The sequence below is a fragment of the Periplaneta americana genome, chromosome 2, assembly GCF_040183065.1.
Source record: "Periplaneta americana isolate PAMFEO1 chromosome 2, P.americana_PAMFEO1_priV1, whole genome shotgun sequence".
Taxonomy (NCBI): Eukaryota; Metazoa; Arthropoda; class Insecta; order Blattodea; family Blattidae; genus Periplaneta; species Periplaneta americana.
Window position 1 is genome coordinate 41,694,314 of NC_091118.1, and position 25,136 is coordinate 41,719,449.

The 25,136-nt window shown below is 35.5% G+C and overlaps 1 protein-coding gene across 5 annotated transcripts in view; it reads right to left on the reverse strand.

Moving 5' to 3' along the window:
- LOC138692931 (myosin-IIIb-like) overlaps nucleotides 1-20,343 on the reverse strand; it is a 519,118-nt gene extending 498,775 nt beyond the window's left edge. For all 5 annotated transcript variants that reach the window (XM_069816353.1, XM_069816334.1, XM_069816367.1 and 2 more), the window contains exon 1: nucleotides 20,201-20,343. The gene's annotated coding sequence lies outside the window, so the exon portion shown is untranslated. The remainder of the gene's footprint in view (nucleotides 1-20,200) is intronic.
- Between the last annotated feature and the right edge of the window lie 4,793 nt (nucleotides 20,344-25,136).

Sequence of the window (25,136 nt, forward strand, 5' to 3'; positions counted from 1 at the left end):
GCGAAATGACCTTGTGCAATCTCGTAAATTTTGAGATGTGCGCAGACGCGAAAGTATTGGTTTTTTTCCGGGCAACGAATGTCGACGACCTTGATCTAGAGAGCAAGATAAACGTTAAACTTGATATAACCTTGAAATTGAATTCGACATTGAAAAACGAGATGACAAATTAAATTTATTTGAATATTATTTACAATTAACGCTAATTATTATAGTAACAGAACATAACCTTCTGCGACAGTATTGGATTTCCAGCCTGCGTGACGTTTTGCTAGTTGTCTTTCGATTGGATATCCGAGAATAATCGAAAACCTGAACTTTAATGAATAGGTGTACTTTAATGACATGCATTAAAGGATGCTACTAGGTGTATAATTACTACATTTCGGCATGGTCGAACATAAATTAAATTAAATTACTACCAGTAATTTTGTTTATTTTTTACTTGGTTATTTAACAACGCTGTATCAACCACTGGGTTATTTCGCGTAGATGGAATTGATGATAGCGAGATGGTATTTGGCGAGGTGAGGCCGAGAATTCGCAATTGATTACCTGAAATTCACCTTACGGTTCGGAAAACCTCGGAAAAACCTAGTGGCGTATACTGGTTAAAGGGTTTGGGCTACCGCTGACCCTATTATTACACAAAATATATCTAACAATTACTTTAATTTTAATTACTGTGGTAAAACTAATAATACAAAATTATTACATTATGTTATATTATAAACTTTTTCTTTTGTAATTTCCTTGGCCTACCGCCGGTAGCCCCGGTAGCCCGGAAAATACGCCCCTGGAAAAACCCAAACATGTAATCAGACCAAGCAGGAATCAAATCCGACCGAGCACAACCCCGGATCTGTAGGTAAACACGCTTGTACGATTTCGATTAGGAAACGTGCTGACGCCTTCCTCATCATGAATGGTGCCCATATTCAGTACACATTCTTCCTCCAGTGCACATGTCACCCCGAACCACTTGGAATAACAGCATAAAACCCCATATATTTCGGAACCAACTGGTTCCGGATCTATATTTATTAAAGTTTTTGCCTTGTTTTATTGTTCTCTGCTCACCCTTATGGTTGGTACCTATAATTTTGAAACATTCTGTATATATTTATGTATATTTAACTTAGCGTCATTCACCCTACTGAGTTAATAGTCTAGGAAAGAGAGTTAAGACTGAGGATGGTTGATCCACCTATCAGCATCGGATTCACGAATGTCACTCGAGCTACCTGTTAGACTTAACAATCGTCGCATATAGAGCACACAATGTGTTAATGTAAGCCAAGTGCATGGACATTTTAAGTCCAGTCCTGGAAAAGCCAGCCAGCTAAGCTTGATAAAATTACACCGATATGCATAAAAAAAAATGCTCTCTGCTACAAGAGAAAACAATTGAAGGGTACACGGGAAAAACGAAGAATGTCACAATTCTGTTAAGGGTGATGTCGTTATCTAATTCACTGTATTACTACAAATCTCAGTGTTATTTTTACCAAAAGTGCTAAACGAGAGTTAAAACAACGGATACACTCATCATTTCTTTTATTCCAAGTAGAAACACCAATAAACTTTGCAGTAATATACTGAAATAGATCATTATCTGACCCTTAATGGAAATGTGACATTGTTCGTTTTTCCCGTGTACCGTTCAATTACTAACTCTAGTTAACTGAAGTCTCCTGAATCCGAATCTGTATTCATATTTTCTGTATCACGTCAAGTTTTTCTGCAATTTTGCAAAGAAAACTGAAAAAATGTCAAAATTGGCAGTTCGTGATGAAAAAAAATATATACCGTACTTAATACGATAATCTACCTTACGTGACTGCTTTCAATTATTGAAGGTTGTTGAATCCGAGCCTATATTCAGATTTTCTCTACCACGCCAGGTTTTTCTGTAATTTTTGGAAATATGAACAAAAACTTCAAAGTTTAAACAAGAATTTAAAAACGTCAAACTAAATTAGGTATATTAGTTTTAAAAACATATCCTAACGGCGTAATATAACATTCGAAAGTATAACAGTAATTTATGATACAAGTTCGTGAAGTGGGTAGTATTTTGACAGGAGTATAGATTTGAGAAGCGAGGCTTGCCGAGTTTCTCAAATACATGTCAAAATACAACTTCACGAATGTGTACCATACAATGTTTTTTTCTTCGATAGCCTCAAATTATTATTTCACGTACATTTTGCTTACTTCACACATTGGTGTTATTACTTCACGCACACTTTACTCATTTCACGTACTAGTGTTATTACTTCACGCACACTTTGCTCACTTCACACACTGGTGTTATTACTTCACGCACACTTTACTCACTTCACGTACTAGTGTTATTACTTCACGCACACTTTGCTCACTTCACACACTGGTGTTATTACTTCACGCACACTTTACTCACTTCACGTACTAGTGTTATTACTTCACGCACACTTTGCTCACTTCACACACTGGTGTTATTACTTCACGCACGCTTTACTCACTTCACGTACTAGTGTTATTACTTCACGCACACTATGCTTACTTCACACACTGGTGTTATTACTTCACGCACACTATGCTTACTTCACACATTGGTGTTATTACTTCACGCATATTATGCTTACTTCACATATTGGTGTTATTATTTCACGCACACTATGCTTACTTCACACACTGGTGTTATTACTTCACGCACACTTTGCTCACTTCACACATTGGTGTTATTATTTCACGCACACTATGCTTATTTCACACATTGATATTATTACTTCACGCACACTATGCTTACTTCACACACTGGTGTTATTACTTCACGCACACTATGCTTACTTCACACACTGGTGTTATTACTTCACGCACACTTTGCTCACTTCACACGCTGGTGTTATTACTTCACGCACACTATGCTTACTTCACACACTGGTGTTATTACTTCACGCACACTATGCTTACTTCACACACTGGTGTTATTACTTCACGCATACTTTGATCACTTCACACACTGGTGTTATTACTTCACGCACACTTTGCTCACTTCACACATTGGTGTTAGTACTTCACGCACATTATGCTTACTTCACACACTGGTGTTATTACTTCACGCACACTTTGCTCACTTCACACACTGGTGTTAGTACTTCACGCACACTTTGCTCACTTCACACACTGGTGTTATTACTTCACGCACACTTTGCTCACCTCACACGCTGGTGTTATTACTTCACGCACACTATGCTTACTTCACACATTGGTGTTATTACTTCACGCACACTATGCTTACTTCACACACTGGTGTTATTACTTCACGCACACTTTGCTCACTTCACACGCTGGTGTTATTACTTCACGCACACTATGCTTACTTCACACACTGGTGTTATTACTTCACGCATACTTTGATCACTTCACACACTGGTGTTATTACTTCACGCACACTTTGCTCACTTCACACGCTGGTGTTATTAGTTCACGCACACTATGCTTATTTCACACATTGGTATTATTACTTCACGCACACTATGCTTACTTCACACACTGGTGTTATTACTTCACGCACACTATGCTTACTTCACACACTGGTGTTATTACTTCACGCACACTTTGCTCACTTCACACATTGGTGTTATTACTTCACGCACACTATGCTTACTTCACACACTGGTGTTATTACTTCACGCACACTTTGCTCACTTCACACGCTGGTGTTATTACTTCACGCACACTTTGCTCACTTCACACGCTGGTGTTATTACTTCACGCACACTATGCTTACTTCACACACTGGTGTTATTACTTCACGCACACTTTGCTCACTTCACACGCTGGTGTTATTACTTCACGCACACTATGCTTACTTCACACACTGGTGTTATTACTTCACGCACACTTTGCTCACTTCACACGCTGGTGTTATTACTTCACGCACACTATGCTTACTTCACACACTGGTGTTATTACTTCACGCACACTTTGCTCACTTCACACACTGGTGTTATTACTTCACGCACACTATGCTTACTTCACACACTGGTGTTATTACTTCACGCACACTATGCTCACTTCACACACTGGTGTTATTACTTCACGCACACTTTGCTCACTTCACACACTGGTGTTATTACTTCACGCACACTTTGCTCACTTCACACACTGGTGTTATTACTTCACGCACACTTTGCTCACTTCACACACTGGTGTTATTACTTCACGCACACTATGCTTACTTCACACACTGGTGTTATTACTTCACGCACACTTTGCTCACTTCACACACTGGTGTTATTACTTCACGCACACTATGCTTACTTCACACACTGGTGTTATTACTTCACGCACACTATGCTCACTTCACACACTGGTGTTATTACTTCACGCACACTTTGCTCACTTCACACACTGGTGTTATTACTTCACGCACACTTTGCTTATTTCACGTACTGGTGTTGAAAAGGCTCACTTCACGCACTATCGTAGAAAAAAATTAATTATTAAACTTTAATTATTAATAAAAATTATTTTATATAATTAATATAATAGTATATTATTATATTACGACTATATAATCAATTGATATATGTAAGTAATTTTATTGCACCACTTAAGAAATTTTCTTTTCACAAAATAAACACACATTTAAGGTTTAAACCTACCAGTTTCAAGGAATAGCATACGAGTAAATGTAGAACTAAAGTTATTTTTTTCTAGTTTCCTAGCAATATCAAGCAAGAAAAATGCAATTTAGGGATACTTTGTTCATAATTTTTACGCCTATTTTATGTTGTTATATAAAATTTTAGTGATTCAATTATGTCTAAATTACCAGCTTTAACGTAATAATAATAATATAATTTATCTAAGGATGTATACTAATTTTAGCATTTAGGCATGCTCATGAAGATTTCGAAAAAAAAAAAAACGTTATTTTTAGGAAATTGGACGTGATAAACGAAACTACATATTGGCTTTGTAACTATCCATAGTGGGTACGGAAAAATATAAACAGTTTCTCTTATTAGGATGCAGTGAAAGTTATGTGATGTTCACTAGTTAATATTTCCTTGAATGGAGTATGCAGTTAAAAGATAACTCTGTATAAAATCCTACTTTGCTGTACGCTTCATACAGCTCATGTAAAGTAGGCTATAGTGACAGGCTTCGTCATTTCCTCCTGCCAATATTTCCTTGGGCGGAGTATGCAGTTAAATGTATAACCCTGTATAAAACCCTACTCTCTGATGAACGTGCTGACAGCCTGATACAATTATTAATGCAGCAAAAAGAAGGATGTAGTGACAGGTTCTGTGATATCCACTTGTCAATATTTTCCCCTTCTCCATTCTGCGGTAAATATTTGTCATATTTACGTCATGTAACAAATGACAACATGATATCTACATTTTAACTAGAAGTTTAATCAACGAGGGAAAGTTTTATACCCCTCACTCGCCTGAAATATAATTAAAATACATCCAGCGGCCTCGGAATTGAATTACGAGGACGTACCGACACGTGTGGTCCCTGCAACGATCGTTACCTCTACGTATTTTATGCAGTCAGCTTATCGATGTTTTTAAAACACTATGGCCATTAAAGACTGACAACAAAGGCAACCCAAACTCCAGAAAGTATTCTGTAAACATCTTTTAAAGGGATTTATGTATTGTTTTGTTTGTTTCTAAAGGAAGTGAGTTTCACGAAAGAGTTGGGAATGTAGAAGTCTAGTTGTTATTAAATAAAATCCTCCTAAAGAATTAAGCATAAAACACGTACCAATATAACAAGACTGGATAATGATAATGATAATAATAATAATAACAATAATAATAATAATAATTATTATTATTATTATCATCATCATCATCATCATATAGGTACATCTCCAGTCAAGGTTAAGTGCATGTACGTAGGAAGTGGTCGAAGGCCTTCTGGAATCTGCGTTGAATTTTCAGTCCCAGAAATACAATATAAATCTGAAGACGAAAAGTGACCGAAGAAGATAAGAGCTGAAGTGTAAAACTGTTGGAGAGTGGAAACAAACGAAAACGTGAAAAAAAAAAAAAAAAACGGTGACGTACTGCAGTAAAGCCCAGGAGCAGTATGAAACATCGGACTCATATAATATCCCGAAGATGCATGAAACATCAGTGAAGAACGAAATATCAGAGAAGAATGAAACGTGAGAAGCATGAAACATACAGAAGGATGAAGCCTCGGGGACGCTTGAAGTATCAGAGAAGAATGGAACCTAGGAGGAGCATGAAATTCCGGAGGTGAGTGAAACATTAGATAATACTGAAATATCAGATAAGCATGAAAGTCCGGAGACGCATGAAATATCTATGAAACATCCGAGAAGTGAAACGTCCGAGAAGAATGAAACATCCGAGAAGAATGAAACGTCCGAGAAGAATGAAACGTCCGAGAAGAATGAAACGTCCGAGAAGAATGAAACATTCGAGAGGAATGAAACGACCGAGAAGAATGAAACGTCCGAGAATAATTAAACGTCCGAGAAGAATGAAACGTCCGAGAAGAATGAAACTTCCGAGAAGAATGAAACGTCCAAGAAGAATGAAACTTCCGAGAAGAATGAAACGTCCAAGAAGAATGAAACTTCCGAGAAGAATGAAACGTCCGAGAAGAATGAAACATCCGAGAAGAATGAAACGTCCGAGAATGAAACATCCGAGAAGAATGAAACATCCGAGAAGAATGAAACATCCGAGAACTATGAAACATCGGAGAATCATGAAACTCCGGAGACGCATGAAACATCAGAGACGACTGAAACATCATGAAACATGAGAGGAGAATGAAACATCAAAGAAGCATGAAACAATAGAGAAGACTGAAATATCAGATAATCATGAAAACACGAAAATCATTAAACATCAGATAAGACTGAAACTTCAGAAAGTATGAAAGCCCGGAGACGCATGACACATCGAAGAAACATGAAATATCAGAAAAAAATGAAACATCTGAGAACCATGAAACATCAGAGAAGACTGAAACATTATTAAGCCTTGGAGACTCATGAAACATAAGAGAAGAATTAAACATCAGAGAAGCATGACACAATAGAGAAGATTGAAACTTCAGAAAATCATAAAAGTCCGGAGACGCATGAAACTTGGAAGAAGCATGAAATATCAAAGAAAAACGAAACATCTAAGAAGAATGAAACATTTGAGAAGATTGAAACTTTGGAGAACCATGAAACATCGGAAAACCATGAAACTCTGGAGAGGCATGAAACATCATTAAACCCTGGATACTAATGAAACATAAGAGAAGAATGAAACATCAAAGAAGACTTGAAGTATCAGAGAATCAAGAAAACTCCGTTGTCAAATTACATATCAAAGCAAAATGAAACAATAGAAAGACTGAAACATCAGAGAAGCATGGAACCCCGAAGACGGATGAAACATCATAAAAGAACAGAACATCGGGCAAGCATTGAAACCTCGGAGAAACATGAAACCTAGGAGATCTGATAAAACTCACACATCGGGAGACAAACTACACCGTTGCATATAAACCACCGGCGTGGCTCAGTCGGTTAAGGCGTCTGCCTGCCGGTCTGAAGTTGCGTTCGGGCGCGGGTTCGATCCCCGCTTGGGCTGATTACCTGGTTGGGTTTTTTCCGAGGTTTTCCCCAACCGTAATGTGAATACAAGGTAATCTATGGCGAATCCTCGGCCTCATCTCGCCAAATATCATCTCGCTATCACCAATCTCATCGACGCTAAATAACCTAGTAGTTGATACAGCGTCGCTAAATAACCAACTAAAAAAAAAAAAAAACCGTTGCATATAAAATCCATCACGCAAAAAGTGCATACTCAGGCCTTTCTGAAGACTTGCACCAAGAATATAAAACCTAACGATGTGATGAAGTGAAGACATGAACTGTAAGAAGTAAAAACGCCAGAATTTACGCAAATGCGGCATTTTTAGGTTATCACGAAAATGGAATAGGTAATTTACTAGGAATATAAAATAGTAGGTATAATATTATTATCGATACGTGGAATCAGTGTTAAAAATACAAAGGGTATGAAGTCCAGTTTAGATCCAGGAAACGATGGATGCCGTAACAGGCAAGATACGAGTACAAAATATATCCTATACCATGAAGTGCAGACGATGGTTGAGACACGTGGGTCACAGGTTAAGATCACTGGCCTGTTCTCGATGTGCTGGTACTCGGCCTTGTGAATAATACTCCACTCTTGTTTGTTCCGCAAACACGTCCAAGTGTCAATTACCGATCAGTTACGTACACTGTGAATGAACGTCACTGTCCAGTAACGGGAAGTCAGTAGAGACTCGGTCACCGTGTTCTTCTGCAGGTTTCAAACTTGAGGAGATTCTTACAGAAGTAGAAGGATAACAGTTTTCATTGTAAACGAAGAAAGCCAAAATCCTGTGCATATGATAATATAATATAAAAAAAACTAGTACGAAATAGTAATATGCGTTACAAAAGCGGTATGTTGATGTTTTCATGTTCGAGGAAAAGATTGAAAAAGCGAAACGTAATTGAGCTTTTTTAATTTCCGAGAACATGAAAACAAACATACCGCTGGTGTATCGTACATTATTTTGTGCGAAGATCGTTTATTACATACCTGAAAGAGGAATTTCTAATTAGTTGCAATGAAATCTCCATCTTGGTTTCTGTTCAATGACGGCAACTTTTAAAAACTAAAATATCTATCTTCAACATTGTTGCCATAAAATGTTTTCTATGTTTACTTTATTCCAGCAGGCCGTGATATACGTCTGTCTTCCCCCCCCCCCCATCTATAAATGCGAACTTAAAACAAACGGTAAGGTTATGTAATGATTTATTTTTCATTTTAATATTTTAACAATATTATTTATATAACATATTGCAGTAATGACATCGGCATCTGGAATCTTGTTGATTTTTTCACGGCTTCCTTAATGTTACTTGCATTACAAATGCAGTAACTTTTGTGGTGTTGTAGAGTTTACTTAATTTTTGCAAATATTTAAAAACAATAATTAATAGTGCAATTTAGGTGAAATTGCAGTGGTAAGTTTCCAATTTATAATTATTACTACGTTAAACGTCTCTAAAAATAATATGTTAAAAGCCTAAAGCAGTAAAATGAATATGGCGCTTAAGCGGTAAGAAGAGGGAAATTGTTATGTGTGTTACATTGGGAATACTGAATGTGGTATTTCACACTTCCCGCGTATTGGTTTTGTGCGGAAAGCAAGCAAATAGGCACGAACTCGCACAAATGTAATTTACCATTAAGTTATATTCACAGGCGCGTTTCCTTGGGAGGGGGGGGCAAAGCAAAATCATAGAATCCCTATATAACGGGGTTATGGGGGACATCATTTACCTCCTCCCCCCGTTATAGCTTTACCGTGGTACTGTATATCGGAATATGATTATTTAATAAGGGTATTTTCGAAGGCATGTTTCTTACAGTGCTACATCTGCGATGTTTCGGACTGAATTGTATAGGGCTTGAACTATAGGTTTACTACAAATTATAATAGGGCATAACTTAAAACAATCTCCCTCTTTTTCTCTCTTGTACAGAAACACATGCATACATCAATAAAACAAAGTAACAGTGCTAACAGAAACTTTTAATACAAAGTTTACCTTCCTGAAGATATCATAATTATGAAATTCAAACTCGTATTATTTTATTTAATCTCGTCTTTAAGTTTACATATTATACCGGGATCACTTTTCTTTTTTCTGCTTTGGTGTGCTTTCATATTTCTCCAAGTGGTGGCCTGAAAACCTGCAGACTTGTACAAGCTGTTACAAAGGAAACATTACAGTGCTTCCATTCCTCAAATGAGATACATAGCAATTCTTATACATTCAGAAATTTAAAATAAATTTTATAGTCCAGACACATGACCTGAAGATATTAATTAATCAATTTAAGCACAGAAACTTAATCATAAACAGAAGCAAAAAAGATCTTTTGAATTCAATATTTTCTAACGTTAGTAGAAAAAAAAATTCAGACAAGTTTGAGGGGGGAGCCCCTCCCATACTCCCCCATAATTCCGCCTATGGTTATATTTACTGCTTATATAAATACATGTGTTCTGCCCAAGGGCAGGTCGTTCACTACAACCCAGCATTATTCAATGTTTTCTATTTTCTGCCTTCCTCTTAGTCTCCGCATATGATCCATATATCTTAATGTTGTCTATCACTTGATATCTTCTTCTGTCCCGAACACTACTTCCGTTCACCATTCCTTCCAGTGCATCCTTCAGTAGGCAGTTTCTTTTCAGCGAATGACCTAACCAATTCCTTTTCCTTTTTCTGATCAGTTTCACCATCGTTCTTTCTTCACCCACTCTTTCCAACACAGCTTCGTTTCTTATTCTATCTGTCCATTTCACACACTCCATTCTCTCCATATCCACATTTCTTTCTTCTTTACTTGGTTATTTAACGACGCTGTATCAACTACGAGGTTATTTAGCGTCGGTGGGATTGGTGATCGCGATATGGTATTTGGCGAGATGAGGCTGAGGATTCGCCATAGATTACCTGACATTTGCCTTACGATTGGGGAAAACCTCGGAAAAAACCCAACCACGTAATCAGCCCAAGCAGGAATTGAACCCGCTCCCGAATGCAACTCCAGATCAGCAGGTAAGCGCTTTAGCCGACAGAGCTACGGCGGTGGCTATCCACATTTCAAATGCTTCTATTCGCTTCTCTTCACTTCGTCGTAATGTCCATGTTCCTACCCCATACAATGCCACATACCATACAAAGCACTTCACTAGTATCTTCCTTAGTTCTTTTTCTAGAGGTCCGCAGAAGATGCTTCCAAAAGCTTCCTTTGCCGTAGCTATCCTCCTTTTGACTTCCTGGCTGCAGCTCATGTTACTGCTTATAGTACATCCCTACTGTTTGGTCAGGCGGAGTCTGTCTATATTAGGATGGATACTATTACTACATAAACGTAAAGCAGTTACAAGATGATAGGCTGTTAGACGTGTACGCACAATATTTTTCATCAGGTTCATTTTAGAAAAAATCTTCGTATTAATACGTGGATTCGAAGACTGCTAGCATATCTTAGCTGCGAAATTACGTAAGTTAGGAGACTTGTCATTAGTATTAACCCATACAATTCTTACAGGTATTATCTGCCATTTGGAAAAAAAGGGTATTGCTCTCTGTTTGAAATGCGATTAATTGATCGGACTGCATTTTCAATTAGTAGTGATTGTGATTTGGTTTTTCCATTAACAAATTATTCTGGTATATTCTTGAAAAGTGTCTCACCATTTCAATCTGCACAACAGATTGTATTGAAATAAACGCATTGCTTCATCGAATTTTCTTCACATAAACCATTATCAATAATTATATTTTAAACTATTATCTGTAAATTATATTCGCCAAAATATTTATGTTCAAGATCAAAGTGTCGTCTGATATTATAACGTTTTATATAAGTTAAATTTCAACTGAATAGTTGAGACATTGAGCTTTACCTTTATTCATAATAACATAACAAAATAGGCTTGTTCCCATGTTTCCTGGAAATTCAAACGAAACCTACAATTTATTCGCCATATTCCACCACTTTACACACCCCTGATTAGAAAGCTATGGCACCGAGTTCAACCTCTGCTTACTATATGCACGCTCAGGTAGGTAGAATATTTGTGGAGGAAGAAATGAAGGATGTAAGGGGTATTAGTGCCGTCCTTTTCACAGTCATCGGGGACCGTCTACAGGATCAAAAAATGTCCATACAACATAGGGTCAAAACTTTATAGTTTTCCCAGAAAAAAATTCTTTCCTTATTTTATTTGCGTTATACTGCTTATATCGTGAGTAAAATTACGAAAACAATTACATCAGTAGGTATATCTAGGAAACAGTTAATATTAGTTTAAATAAATATTTGTGTGTTCTATTACGTTTCCCTAAAATTAAATAATAACGCATGTTTAAATTTGTTAATATTCTGGCGTGAGAGACGTGGCAACATGTTTAGCAGTATTCATGCTGCTGACAGCATTCTGCATAGACGTACAGATCAGCTGAGTTCCCTGTCCATAGGTCTCCTGCCGAGCGAATAGCAGTCCAGTACGGGTAGGCCTATTCGATAAACAACTTACAATGTCATTCACAGTTCAGGAATATCATGATATGTTATTAATTTATGGAGAAAGTCTTCGTAATTCAAGTGCGGCAAGAAGAATGTACTGTCAACGTTTTCCGCAAAGAAGATTACCTAATCGGCGAACTTTGGAGCAGTTTTTCAACGATTATTAGAAACTGGGAGTCTCTTATCCTGTTTCGAAAATCACACAACGAGAAATTTCTTTAAAAATAAGACTAAAATTTTGTTTTAGAGAAAAAGTTCATGTCATTTTGTGCAGTAAACCATTATTGTTCATTTTTAGATGTACAATAAAAAATGGAGCAATAATAATAATAATAATAATAATAATAATAATAATAATAATAATAATAATAATGGTTTATTTTAACTGGCAGAGTTAAGGCTATTCGGCCTTCTCTTCCACTCAACCAGTATGATAAAAATTACTACAATGCTATGAATATAACAATTAATACAATACAATACAATACAATACAATACAATACAATTCAAAGCAATATCATACTACAACACAAGACAATATAATACATAATTAATATAATTCAATGACAATTCTTTTCATCTTCACAACACCAATAAAATAATTATGTAATAATAATAATAATAATAATAATAATAATAATAATAATAATAATAATAATAATGATAGTCATACCTAAATTAAATTAAATTATTAAACTCGATCACAATTATAACTTCAATTTTACTGCGCCCGTAAGAAATCGTTTAGCCTTTTCTTGAAAGTGGTTATTGTCTGGCAGCCCCTAATCTTCTGAGGTAGAGAATTCCATTCACGGGGGACTGAGACAGTAAAAGAGGAAGAATAGTGGGATGTTCTATGCGCAGGAATTGCTAGGATTTGGCTCTCCTGTGACCTGGTGTTTAGATTGTGATTGGAGGATAAGTAGTTAAACCGGGAACGAAGATAATTTGGAGTAGAAGTGTGGAGAACTCGAAACAGAAGAGACAGCGAATGTAGTGTTTTACGGTTACTAAGTTGCAGCCAGGATAAAGATTTGAACGAGGGTGTAATGTAGTCAAATTTGTGAGCATTACTAATGAATCGGACACACATATTGTGCACACGCTGCAGCTTGTTCGAAAGGTCAGTTGTCAAGTCTGTATGTATTACGTCGCAATAGTCAAACAGTGGTAGTTTGAATGTTTGTACTAAAGTCTGTTTTAATTCTGGCGGGAGGAAGTTTCTGAATGGGTTAAGAGAATGCATGGTATAGCACACTCTCTTGGATATTTCCTTTATTTGGCATTCCCAATTTAAATTTTCGTCCAAGAAAATACCGAGGTTTCTGACGACGGAATGGTACGGAATAGTGGCATTATTTACTGTAACGATTGGAATATGTCTGTTGTTCATTGTGTTCAGTAGTCTCTTATGTCCAATTATTATAGCTTGTGACTTACTAGCATTTAATCTAAGTCCGAACTTTTTCGCCCATGAAGAAACTTGATTCAAGTCATGATTAATTTGTTAAATAAATATAAATTTAACAATGTTATATTAATGAGATTGAAAATTTGTATTTGCTGCGCGTTTTATGTAAACAACAGTTGTAAACAGAGCATCTGTTTTGTACCGGTATGTCTGTACCCGCTTGAGCTGTACTGTGTACTAGTAAACCCCCTCCTCCCCATCCAGTAACGTTGTAAAAAGTCTAATATTGTACACTTTAATAATTAGTTAAATATTTCAATTACAACAAATTGTGAGGGCATTTTTTCTTCCTTATAACATGAATAATCATCGGTTAAAATAATGGCACTTATATTCCTTACATTCTGTATACATTGCATTTGTGGGAACATAGTGCCCATGCCTGTTTTACATAAAACTTCGAGCTACAAGTAAAAACTCAATACTATTAATGAAACCCATACTATAACGTGTAATTGCTGCTGCAAGGTATATCATCGCCACCATTTGACTCAGGACTACTTTTAGCTTTATAACTTGTATTTAAGTACCGGTATAATGGTTATTATAGGCTGCAGCACATCTCTTTTTATCTGAAGACAACCTGCAAGCATTCCGCCCATAACATGTGCCTAAATATGTCAATGGACCTCCCGAAGCGTGAAATCATCGAAGACTCTCATATCAGCGAAAGTATTATTAAACTAGGCCTAACTTTTAAAAGAGGTAGTATCGGGGATGAAATTGCTACATTAGACTCATAGGCGGAGTTATGTGGGTGGCATGGGGGGCAGTGCCCCCCCCCAAACTTGTCTGAACTCTTTTTTTTTTTTCTATTAACATTAGAAAATATTGCATGCAAAAGACTTTTCTTGCTTTTATGATTAAGTTTCTGTGTTTAAATTGACGAATTAATGTCTTCAGATCATGTCTCTAGACTATAATATTTATTTTAAATTTCTGAATGTATAAGAATTTCTATACCTCATTTGAGAAATGGAAGCACTGTAATGTTTCTTTTGCAACAGCCTGTACTCATGTGTTAGAAGTCTGCAGCGGCCATCTACTGAATTAGGTGTTAGTGAAAAAAACACCATAGTCCCACGTTAAAAGAGTGAAATTTTTCAGTAGTTTTCATAAAACAACCATAGTCGAAAGATTTTTTTGTGAAAACAGCCATTTTCCAGGAAGATGATACGATGGTAGCATTTACAAATAAAATCCCATTCATAAACAAAAGCAAAAAAAGTCTTTTGAATTCAATATTTTGTAATGTTAATAGAAAAAAAAAAGAGTTCAGACAAATTTTGGGGGGCAGTGCTCCCACATACCCTCCCATAACTCTGCCTATGGTTATGCCCTATTATAATTTGTAGTAGACCTACAGTTGAAGCCCTATACAACTCGGTCCGAAACATCGTGGATATGGATGTAACAGTATAAGAAACATGCACCCCAAAAATATTTTTACTAAATGATCATATTCCGATATACTGTATCACGGTCAAGCTTTAACAGGGGAGTAAGTAAATGATATCACCTGTAACCTCGTTATATCGGGATTCTATGGTTTTGCTTCCCCCCCCTCCCCCAGGAAACAGTTCTCTCTCCGCCTATGATTAGACTGACTCCACCCAAAACTGCTTCGAACAACACAGCCCTCGTGCGTATAAAATAAACATGTAAATATTTAGACCAGTCTTCCACAAGTGGGGGTGTTGGGAATGGAGAGAAGCGCACTGCACTAGCGAGTGCATGGAGCGCTGTCTCCCTTAACTAGGTCCGTTATGCATTGACGGATTGTGCGTCCACTACATTTTAACTTCAATACGAGTGTCAGCTTCAAGAACTCTGGAACATCGCATAGATGCATTGGTAAAAAAGGGAGCTGTCGATTTGGCACACGGCGAGAAACGTCGAATTAGTTTTTATCTTCATCATGTGCATGAACTAATTTTATACGAATACTGTACATAAAAAGTTTAATACAATTTTTTGCTCGTTTTTGCTTCCTTTCCGAGAAAAATTATTTTATACGAAACATTTCACAGCGTATTTTGGGAAAAATATTGAATTAATTCCCGATATATTCAGTCAATTTAAGAGATCAGTATATTATGATGACTATTACGCTTTCACAACGTGATACTATGTACAATATGGCCTCGTTAATCCGAAAATCTGGTTAATTCAAACAAAATTATTTTAAGAAAAAAAAAAAAAACAAATTTATTGTAATAGTACAAAATAGCGAAAAGAAAAAAATGTATAAATTCACTCAATTTCTTTTACTTCAAAAATTATGAGAATAGCATATACAAGGGTACTTACAACAATGAGTGTTTTCTGTACATAATTTACACATCTGTCATGCTCATAAAATCAGTAATTTTCTGTTGTAATGAAGTGAACCTGTTGGTAGTGGTTCTAAAAATAGCAACAGGGTACTCCACCACCGTCTCTCAGCGCTCGTGAATAGCATGCATTGCATTACAGGAAAGATTTCGGTTAATCCGAAAATCCTGTAATCCGAATAGGTCTTGGTCCCAATTAGGTCGGATTAACGAGACTTTACTGTACTTTTGACCAATAAAACGGAACGACGTGTTTGAACCAATCATGGCTGCTTATCCTACAATTATTTTTATCATCTCTCTAGCATTTTTTATCGTCTCCCTATCATTATTTGTTTTTATCACCTCCCTAGCATTTGTTTCTTTGTTTGTCAATATTGTACTTTTAATAATTTTGTACCTTTTAAAGTGATTCATGTTTATTTCACCATCCTTAATTAAAAATTTTCTATCATTTATCTTGTTTATATTATTTAGGTTATGTACTGCTTCTGCTGTATGAGATTATGGATAATTACGTATCAAAGATTGTTTAATCTGTATATATTAACAATTGAACTCGAATGCAACTCTTTTAATAAAAAATGAAATTGAAAACAAAGCCTTCTTGACTAGTAATCGCCCATAAAGTTCAATGAAGGTTGTATAGCCTAGTTGGCACAACTGGTAACAAGAGAACAGCAAATCATAACACACTACTGCCATCTAACGGAATATTTGTAATGATGAGATGGTACAATACTACATTTTCAAGACAGTTTGGTATTTTAGTAATTCAATTAATATTTTATTGTATTAGAGTAGGCATACTTATTTATTCTAATCTTTATAACCTTTCCTTCTAATCGTGTAATAGTCAATTAAATCGCACTCGAGTTTTTATTTTCTCTAGATATATCAAAACTTCTAGTAAAATTACTGTAGATAAATGATTGGAAGAATTTTAGTTTTCTCCTTTACATGTGCTGAAATTTTATCCCAACAAATGTAAGTTTTAGTTCTGCAAAGGAATTTTTAAAATTTGATGCACTCTGACAACCCTGTAACTGGACATATGCAGCTCGCGTAGTGCAAGAGATGGATGAGACAACGAGAAATGTAAAGATAACACACGCAATAAAGTTGCTTTTAAGGGAAAGTTGATTTCTTGTATGCAAATTTACCGATTACTACTTGAAAATTAAAGTGGGAGGGAACTATTTCTAATTAGCTGAAGAAAATGCTTAGTATGACAAACCGAGATATTTTTTAATCACTAATTAGATTTGTATAACGTAAAATAAGCTTTTCTTGTTATCTGTGTTCACCGAATTTAATTTTAAAAAGTCGAAGAGTTTAAAAATATTTTTAATTTAGTTTAACGTAAAATATGCATTCATACTTTTAATTTTAACATTTTGTTTTTAGAACGTGACATAAGTTCATTATTGTTTACGTTTTCTAGAATATTCAATTGAAATGTTAGGCCTTGAAAATTATAATTCCCACACAGAAACTTGTTGTTAGGGAAACCATTCTTCATAACATAAAACTATACTGAACTAGATCCATTACAGTGCACTTATTGTTACTTAGTTACCATTACAGTGCAGTTTTACGAAGACTTTGTAATACGAGTAATATTGCTCTAAATTTTCAATGGAAAATATATTATATTTGCAATTTTAAAAATATGATCGTACAAAAAATGTTGTACGTACAATACATGTTTGTGAAGTACATTACAAAATCTCGGAAACTGAAAAACCCGCTGCTCTGCTAGTTTTTCAAACTTTTCCTCGATTTTGTAAAAAGCATTTCCCAACCTTGCATCGTAATATACTATTGCATGTTGCATTATTAAGCGTTCTTTTATTTGTATTACTTATGCTGTTACAGGTTGCATCGGCGCGCTTCCGTTAAGGAAAAATCTGCGCGTAGTGTGTTACAGAAAGGGTAAACGACATTTTTCCCCGAATTGGCGCCTACTTGAACGTTGCACATTAAAAGAAAAAAAGGGAAGAATGAGCATGGGCGTAGCTCATAGTCAAATTCTCGCATTTTTTGTTTCACCACAGACCCTGGAACAATTGCACATGGAGAGACATATTCTACGTCAAAACCAGGCAGATAATCAGCTCAACAGGGATTCGAACCCATGGTACTCCGAAGCTTTATATCTAATTCTGGACCATTTTTTTATTCTATTGTTTGATTTAAGACCACTCTAAATAAACATTCCCCAAAAGCAAAGTTTCATCAACTCCAAAGTTTAAAATTTTCAATTAGCACGGCGTTCAAGCCGTGCTGTGCATACTTACATGAAACCAAGTGACAGACATTAATTACAAGAAAACAAAAGCGTGCTTTCATTGCCGTATCTAAGCGCATTGTTTCATTTATACATAAACAGAAGAACGTCGCCGCTATCTCTCGTGTCGCACGTTGCCGAGTACCGCTGATGTTAAGATTGTGACATAAAGTGGAACACGGACAGTAAATTTAATACGACGCTAATTCCCAAGCTCTTAAGGCAATTAAACATGCGGATTATAATCTTGAATAACTACTGGTACTAAGAAATACAATTTCACTTATTCTGGGAGGAAATATCAATTACAAATATTTAGTTTTAGGAGTAAAATCTAAAAAAATTGGCGTCATTAGACTACATACATATACAACAGAAGTAGACTACAGAAATATTATTTCAATTTATTTTGAGATCTGTAAAGATTTAGGTAACTTCACTGCAAATTTAATGCATAAAATCAAGTAGGCCTACCGGTATGGTTTGCGCAGCATATAGTAAAAAAATAATATACATACATGTCTCAACGCCTAGCTCAATATGTCATCAAAACATTTCGAAAATAAATTTCAGCGTCAGAATAAAATCTTAAAGGACGTCAGTGTAACAAACTTTCCCGTATAGGGTGGGAAACTCCGAACAAGTTGCAGCTAGTAAGTAAAGTGACGTTTCGTGGATCGACAGCTATTATTATTATTATTATTATTATTATTATTATTATTATTATTATTATTATTATTATTAATATTATTATTATTATTATTATACATCTTGATTACACAACTTTAAACACTGCATACTTCGGAATATGTATGATAAGACTTTCTTGTGATAAATTCTAACGTACCTTGTTAACATGTTTCGACCTTTTATGGGTCATCCTCAGAACTGATCGTTGTTGGTCTTGGCGCGTCTTGTTTTGTTTCCTATGAGGGTGTGTTCGTGTGGTATAATGTAGAGTCAAAGAGTGTATGTGTTCTGAAATTGAGTTGTGTGTTGAGAATTTCGTTGGGGTATGTTTTCGTATGTCTGTATATTTATTATTATTATTATTATTATTAAACACAATTCTTGTTTTCGAAAAACAAAGCTGCATCGTTCTCCTTGAAACATAACATTTACTTTATTTTCATTTAATGCTGATTTTGTTACTATTATCAACAGTTTATGCACATATAAAACAAGATTTTCAATACGGAACTCCCTCATATCTAAATATTTCGATTTAAAACGTCTAAACTCAATCTACAAGCAGAGAAAATTGAATAATGTTTGGACATGAAAAGTTTTCCTACAAACTTCGTCACTCGTGATACTATAGAAACAGAAGTGCAAGATGGACTTAGTGCCTCAGTTTTCAACTCGGCCCTTCTCGCTTCATTCTCTATTTAATGTTCCTCGAAACTTCCTCTTTTAATTAATTAATTAATTAATTCATTCATTCATTCCACACGGTCTGCCTCACTCTGTAATCGGATACTAAATTCATCATCATGTAACATTTTTATTATTATCGTAAAATAAAAGTTTTCTATGCTAGGTAAACATATCAGTCACTCATTGACAACACAGTTACTCCATGTCCATTTTATATTTTAAACAGCTGACAGACGTTTTAACATAAGAATGTAACTTACGGCATTATTTCACATGCTTATTGTATACGCACAGATCATAATGTCGGAATGTGCATATCGGATTCTTCAATTAAATATTTACGTAAAACGAAACCCGCGTTATTTACATGTGTTAAAACATCGGAAACTTCGCAATACTAATTTCAACAGAAACTTACAGCGTAATCACAGCAAAATCTACATAATTAGCACTCATTTGGTAATATGTCGGTTACCTAACCTCAAAACAACAATGATCGTAGATTGACAACAATTGTTCCATATACATACACACGAGAAATTATTATATACCTATATAAATAGTTTAAACTCACCAAGCGAATGAATTATTCCAAGAGTAGAGCGTGTAAATCACAGATAACGCGATGCCACATCGTGCTGCATAGCGCGGAGTCTGTTCAGCTTTCCATAACCACAGTTACAACACACTTTACACGTCCGAGTCGCAACGCAGCCGACCAACAACTGATCTGCCCGCCAACTTCGGTCACCATTATCTACTTCAGCGCTCCAAGCGGCGACAGCTCGCAGCATCCTACTCTTTACTACGACAGCTGATCGAGACACGTTTTTTTTTATTCACATAGTACAGCATAAATATCTATATTGTTACTCGTAACTCTTGACAAATCCAATCTTCCCGTAATGGTTATGTGATTAAAAAGTATTAAAAGGTTATAACGTCATATTTATGTTCAAAGGAATAAAGCTGACATGAGAATTAACAGATGTTCGTGTAGCGGAGTAAAAATCTGTTCAATACCGCGTAGAGCTACAATCAGATACAATCACAGAACATGCAATCATTTTTAGAAAGTGAATTTTGTTAAAGGAAGTCCAAGAGCGCACAAACATATGGAATTAGTCGAAGTACAAACAATTTGTTGAAGTCTTACTAACTTATTTATGTTTTCCAGACATTATGTAATTTCTTCAACAAACGTATATAATAATAATAATAATAATAATAATAATAATAATAATAATAATAATAATAATAATAATACTTGCTTTATTGATTTGTGAGTAAAAATCAGTAGGTGATACTTCAAAACCAGTTTTTATGAACTGTTATTTATTACCAACTTTCTATTTTATAGCAGAATAAGAAATGAGTTCACCATCATAATCGGCTTTAATCGGCTTCAAGAATTGATTTTAGTATAGCGTGTCATCTTCAACAGAGATTACTGAATTGGACTTACAACGCAGAGTTTCTCTACCTCATATTCTTGATCCTTTGTTTTGTGTAAGTTTATTTAGACACGCTTAACCCATTTGATCCCAAGATACTTTCAATGATTGGAATATAAATATTTCAGAATTGATATTAACCCATACTTACTTACAAGTAGCTTTCAAGGAATCCGAAGGTTCATTGCCGCCCTCACATAAGCCCGCCATCGGTCCCTATCCTGTGCAAGATTAATCCAGTCTCTATCATCATATCCCACCTCCCTCAAATCCATTTTAATATTATCCTCCCATCTACGTCTCGGCCTCCCTAAAGGTCTTTTTCCCTCCGGTCTCCCAACTAACACTCTATATGCATTTCTGGATTCGCCCATACGTAATACATGCCCTGCCCATCTCAAACGTCTGGATTTAATGTTCCTAATTATGTCAGATGAAGAATACAATGCGTGCAGTTCTGTGTTGTGTAACTTTCTCCATTCTCCTGTAACTTCATCCCGCTTAGCCCCAAATATTTTCCTAAGCACCTTATTCTCAAACATCCTTAACCTATGTTCCTCTCTCAGAGTGAGAGTCCAAGTTTCACAACCATACAGAAGAACCGGTAATATAACTGTTTTATAAATTCTAACTTTCAGATTTTTGGACAGCAGACTGGATGATAAGAGCTTCTCAACCGAATAATAACACGCATTTCCAATATTTATTCTGCGTTTAATTTCCTCCCGAGTGTCATTTATATTTGTTACTGTTGCTCCAAGATATTTGAATTTTTCCACCTCTTCGAAGGATAAATCTCCAATTTTTATATTTCCATTTCGTACAATATTCTGGTCACGAGACATAATCATATACTTTGTCGATATTAACCCATTTATGCCCAAATTATTTTTTATTAAAAATGTTGGTGTTTCATATATATTCCTACTTATTGACACATAAGAAACAAAATAAGATGATTATTGGACCTCTCAAATCATTTACGCCGTAAATAATGCATGTTCCCATTTGGGAACAGTGGGAGTAAAGGGGTTAAACATGTGTGGTCATATCGCGTGTTTAGGATCTCTGAGTATATAGTAGGCCGTTATTTTTTATAATATAATTCCTAATAATATGTTCAGTTCTGTGATACCCAGATTTTCCATTTAAGAATGGTATTTCTACCACCATTTCTATAGAAAAACAACACGCTAAACACAGCGCTTTCGTTGCTACGTTGCGTATGACGTCATAATTTCGCGCCCACTAACTGATGACAGGCGTGACAGAGAGGTAGGCCATTTTACACATTTAGATTGACCTGAAATATGTCAATGTAGTACGAATGCAACAATGCTATATTACACCATCTAGAGTAAACTGTACTTCACAGGAGCATACCTTTATTCTTCAAGTGTTTCATGAAAAATGACAACCCTTGCAATAACAACGGGGGGGGGGGGGTACTTCGTGCCCACCTTCTCCAAAATTTATATTTTAAATATCGTCGTTGTTCCTGCAATAACTCCTATGCTACATATTTATCGATTTTCAGATTTTTGTTCTATTAAATAATTTAAATAGTGATACAGCAAATAATAAAATCTCCTATATGTAATTATATTTCATTCTTTCGAAAATGTAAGAATTCACAATCTCCTATATACCGTTGCCATAGAAGAATAAATGTGTTTTTTCTTCCTACTGAAACATTTCATATTTTGCACATAGGAGTTATTGCAGGAACAACGACGATATGTATTTTGATTATGTTAAAAATATGAAAATATTGTCAGTTATGATCCCTCTATCTTGTGTTCTTGTGTAATCGTTTTCACCGATAGTTTTACTAAATACGAAAAGACCGAACGAGGTGGCTCATGCGTTTCGTATGGGACTCTCATTCGGAAGGTCCGTGTTTCTATTCCCGGACCGACCAACCTGACTATGGGTTTTCCGTGGTTTTCCACAGTTACTTAGGCAAATGCCGAGTTGGAATTTACATTGTCACGGTGCATTTCCCTTCCCCCCGTGTAGAAAAAGAATTTAGATTTGATATTCATCTTCATCTCATTCCATAGACATATTCAGGTCAAGATGCATGTCTTCGTCCGCTTATGGGGGGGCGTCTTTTCCGCAACCGTTCCAGGGTTCTCAGCCTTCCGCAATAGCTCTGCCACATTAATTCCTTAAGGGGCCAAGATACCTCGAAGTAGTTTAAATTTTTCAATTTTTTTTTTTTTTTTTGCTGTTTTATGTCCAACGATACTTTAAGTTTAATATTCCAAAATATCAGCGTTCAACTATTCCGGCAAGTGCCCTTTTTAAATAGTTTTGTAATTGTATGCACGTCAAACATCGGTTACGCCCCCTTTTCTTGGCATGCTGTGACCACAGTCTACTATATACAGTCCGAAGCTTGAGGTGATTTTTTGCAAATCTCGTGATAAAGCGCTCCAAGCGGTTAGCAACTAGAAACAATAGACTGTCCACGGTCGACTTTGGACTGTGTCGTATTTCCATCGAGTGCTAGCTCGTTGCGTATTTCACATTGATGCTTGTGAAATGTTCGTTATTGGTTGTAATGAAAATGTTAATGGCTAAAATACAGTAATTGGAATAATAATATTTTACTGGAGACGTAGAAAAATTAAGTTTGTTTTAATGAAATTTATTGATCACGTTTTATTTTCAATTCTGGTGGGATTATTATTGCTTAGGCCTACTTTTTTTTCAAAGGATATGTTTTTAATTATAGCTGTTAATTTTGTTGTTATTTTTATTTGTTACTTTACTAGAGACGTAGAAAAAGTCTGTTACAATAAAATTTATTGATCACGTTTTATTTCCAATTCTGGTGTGATTATTATTGCTTAACCTCATCCCACTTTAACTACGTAAGCCTGCACTACAAGTACCGGTACGCGTAAGTTACTCCATTAATTCATATTTCCATTATTATTGTTGTAAAGGGAAATGCAAATTAATATTTATTGGTTTCATAGTTAATTATCGCTATAATCTTGAATGAGTGAAGCGATTATAGTAAATTTCAGTTCGTTTTGCACAAACAAAAATAATATTAACCTATTTCTTGCAGGTATCTTCGAGTTTATGGTGGAATTTAATATACTTCATTAAAATAATAAATTAACTTTATGCATTTAATATTTCAATAATGGAAGGAAGATGTTAATTTTTTCAAAAGAACACAACGAAAGTGTAACATATTTTGTCGTCTACTAGGAGAGAGAGATCTGCGATGATGAGGCGATAGTAGCGATCCTAGTGGTGGGCAACTACCCATGTTTGCATTTTTACTACATATTGAGCTTCGCGACTGTATATAGTAGACTGTGCTGTGACTTTGTTCTGAAGCTACAGGGACATCATTTTATTTTCACTTCAATTTTTATTGTACCTGCGTTTGTAAATGTACTTGACACCCACCCCTTTCACTAATGTCCTTGCTAACGTCAGTCACACAAACTTACTGCCGCTGTTGCTAGCAGTGAAATAAACAGTACAGAGTACAGTGTGTTTCACAAATATGTTGCATTTTCTATAGAAGAAAGAGCTTATATTATTGAAGTTTATTTTCACACAGGTATGGTGTGTAGCATAACTAAATTTATCTGTGTGGACTGAGCACAAGTGAAGATTAGAGTTTCCGAAAGTACGGTACCCTATAATATGGTACGGTACTTAACAGCATTATTTAAACAAGAGTTTTGTTTTACTGTTTGTAGGTATGAAGGACGATGATGGAACTGGAATTACAATATAACCGAATATGAACAACAGTTTTTCTTTTTCTTTTTTCACAATTTTTTTATATATCATTACGGAATATTTTCGTAGAAATGTCATTAATCTGGTAGATAAATTTAGAGCAACAGAGTGTACAGAAAGGAAGAAAAGTGTAACATGGCCAACAAAGGTGACAGAAGATGCTATAGAATATGCTAGAGAAAGGATGCAGCGAGGTCCTAAGAAGTCCGTCAAGAAGTTAGCTGTAGAAATTGGGGTTTCTTACGGAATTGTTCACAAAATTCTCAGGAATAAATTAGGTTA